The sequence below is a fragment of the Montipora foliosa genome, chromosome 10, assembly GCF_036669935.1.
Source record: "Montipora foliosa isolate CH-2021 chromosome 10, ASM3666993v2, whole genome shotgun sequence".
Classification (NCBI taxonomy): domain Eukaryota; kingdom Metazoa; phylum Cnidaria; class Anthozoa; order Scleractinia; family Acroporidae; genus Montipora; species Montipora foliosa.
In genome coordinates, this window is record NC_090878.1 from 26,967,536 (window position 1) to 26,970,035 (window position 2,500).

Consider the following 2,500-nt stretch of genomic DNA (forward strand, 5'->3'; position numbering starts at 1 on the left):
CGCCATCCGCGTTGCAATGACTTTCGACGCCATTGCTGGTTAACGAGAATAACAAACCCACGAGGCAGAATGTATATTTGTACAGTATTTAATTAAGTTAGCACAACAGAAAGACGCTAACCTCATTTTGTCACGAAAATGCTTTACTATTGCCATAAAATTATCCAGTTAAGCTCGCGTATTATAAAACATGATGAATTCATAAAGGCCACCTAATTCTTGGCTGTCACATTTCCAATTATTTTTTTTTACCTGTAGACTGTGCAGAGTTGATCACAGATCCACTTAAGGTGTTGGATTCGTTCTCTGTCTTCGTTGAACCCATAAGTTACCAGAGAATTTTCCATTTGGTTTCAGTGTTCTACATAACAGCACACTTGGTAAAATATATTAGAAATACATCTCACTTTGATTTCGGCTCGACGGGCGATAGATTGTTGTCAAAGTCCATTACTCGTCGCTTTTAAGATTCCACCGCCTCTCTTGTTCAATATCCAATTGACTTGCCGTTATTGAGCTTCATAAGGGTATATTTTGTTGAAAGATCCACTAAAACGCCATTCGCGTTACATGACTTTCAGCGCCATTGCAGGTTAAGTTTATCATTCTACCATGTCCACCAGAGAAATCCACGCATTTCCACTACGCTCTCTATCCTAAGGAAATACGAGCAGAAGGCTCTATGCACAAAGAAACCACTTAGCAGGGGAGTGACAGGCAAGACTTTACCGACACGAAAAAATAAATAAATAAATAACACGGAACAAACGCAACCCAGTAACAAGGGGGTACTGAAAGACCGTCCTGATAGCCTGTGCATCTCGGTTTAAAGGTCACCAAGTGGTGGCGTCAAGTAATACAACAGCATTTTTAACAAGCAAACAGTTTAACATCGTAGTTAAAATGCTTTATATTCACTTACTTAGCCTTTTCAATACTAAGTTAAAAATCACCCTAAACCCTAACCCTATAATGCTGTCAACAAGACTTTTTCCTAGACTATAACACAACTCGGCAGTAATAACAATGTAACACAAACTGTGAATTAAAGCGGTGTCTGACATTTGCACACTGCAGACTGCCGACCACAGACTGTAAACCAACCCTAAATCACAATTATTGAAACCTAACCGTTTTAAAACGGATTCTTAGACTTAAATACTGTTTATCAGCGCTATTTGAAATGGATGCTTAGACTTAAATACTGTTTATCAGCGCTATTTGTAGGCAATCTGCAGTCTGCAAATGTCAGACACTGGAATTACAGAATATAAGTACATTGTAACACAACTAATGTTACTTTATATGTTATGGTAAGACACTAAGAAAAATCCTGAAATTTCATTGAACTCAACATTATCAGAATCTGAGCAACATCTATCACATGTTTTTACAATACTTCCATCCAAACGTTTACTCGATACACCTTTCAAATTGTCTCATTCAATAAAAGATATAGTGTGACCAAGTGTTCGTTGTAATATGGCCGCTTCTTTATCTGTACTTCTCTGGTTACCCGACCGAATGAAGACGCTAAATTTAGGGCTCGATTTTCATGCAATGACGATCAAAAATCTTCTCCCAAATCCCTTTGACGGAATTCAGCCATATATTATCAAACGATGGATGTCACTTATCCTCTTAATATTGAAGAATAAAGAGCCTCAACAAGGAGACTTTTAATTATCCTCATACGAGGCTCATGCGTTCCCTAGGTAAAGGGCTCTTGCGCCTTTAAAACGAAGTCAATGTTATTCAGCGACTGTTGTTTCCTGGATTGTCTCACCAGTTCAAAATTGCGCCGAATTTTGCCGAAAACGTTGACCTAAACCTCACCAAGATATCGAACATCTTTCATCACACCGATTTCTGAAAAAACACTCGAGTAGATTTGTGCTTAAGCAAGCGACGTTTATTTTAGAACAGGCGCAACCAAATAACTGCAAAGAACTAACCACTGATCAACTACAAAGTTAAAACTATTTCCTGTAACACGTACTGCGTGTTTAGGCAAATGTCGATTGGTTGAGTTCTTTCTACGGAAATCTCACTAAGTAGTTGTGGTTAGAAGGTAACCACATTTCGTCACAATTTCAAAGGCAATTTGAAATCTTTAAGACGTAAGGCTTAACATATACAGTGACACTCACCTGACTAGCGAATACCACCCAACAATTGTTATGATATCTAGAATTTTCTGGAGTTTCCTTTCCTTTTCTTGTTGTTCAGAACGTTCTAGAAACGAAGTTGTCAATTTATATAATTAAATTAATGGTCACGAATTCGCTATTAATAGCTTGTTTACATAAGACTTGTTGTTGTCGTGAAGTTTCGGATTTAAGCGAACGAGCTCAAGTTGAAATGAAATGTTCTAGTTAACTCAGATGTTGTTATTGGATCGAAGTTGTACCTACTGGTTACTGACTGTACATGTACTCATGGTAAGCGTCTCAACTGGTGTGATTAAACCTGTTGTAGTTGTTGCGTGATCTGATCGTCT

The 2,500-nt window shown here is 37.9% G+C and overlaps 1 protein-coding gene across 2 annotated transcripts in view; it reads right to left on the reverse strand.

The window, feature by feature from the left end:
- Positions 1–2,500, reverse strand: part of LOC137973145 (DELTA-actitoxin-Aas1a-like) — a 24,784-nt gene that overhangs the window by 22,211 nt on the left and 73 nt on the right. The window contains exons 1-2 of one of the 2 annotated variants that reach the window (XM_068819899.1): positions 2,415–2,500; positions 2,151–2,235 (exon numbers count right to left, since the gene is read on the reverse strand). The exon at positions 2,415–2,500 is cut by the window's right edge and continues 73 nt beyond it. The gene's annotated coding sequence lies outside the window, so the exon portion shown is untranslated. Of the gene's footprint in view, positions 1–2,150; positions 2,236–2,410 lie in introns of both variants that reach the window. The other variant, XM_068819898.1, reaches the window with a different exon arrangement.